Source organism: Morone saxatilis, unplaced genomic scaffold, assembly GCF_004916995.1.
Source record: "Morone saxatilis isolate NCDOM2014 unplaced genomic scaffold, NCSU_SB_2.0 Contig17, whole genome shotgun sequence".
NCBI lineage: Eukaryota > Metazoa > Chordata > Actinopteri > Moronidae > Morone > Morone saxatilis.
Genome location: NW_023339729.1, coordinates 24,531,062 through 24,531,327, shown reverse-complemented (window position 1 = coordinate 24,531,327; position 266 = coordinate 24,531,062). Strand labels below are relative to the sequence as shown.

Here is a 266-nt window from a genome sequence, read left to right as displayed (position 1 = left end):
ATCTTTTTCTATTAAACTCTTTTTTTTTTACCCATTTAACAAAACAACACGAAGTTCTTGAATATTAAATCTTGTCTCGACGCAACAGGCCTTCTTCCAGACCACTGAATGATTTATATTCAGCAACAATAAAACAAACTAAATGTGACAAAATGATTATTTAAATTAAAACACTTCTGATAAAGAAAGAATACATAAGGAATATTAATAACAACTTTCATTTCTTGGCAGTATTTAAGGAAAGGAAAGTCTTTTTATTGTCATAT

General features: G+C 27.1%; 1 protein-coding gene across 1 annotated transcript in view; it reads right to left on the bottom strand.

The window, feature by feature from the left end:
• Positions 1 to 266, bottom strand: part of mrpl45 (mitochondrial ribosomal protein L45) — a 7,043-nt gene that overhangs the window by 5,055 nt on the left and 1,722 nt on the right. The window lies entirely within an intron of this gene.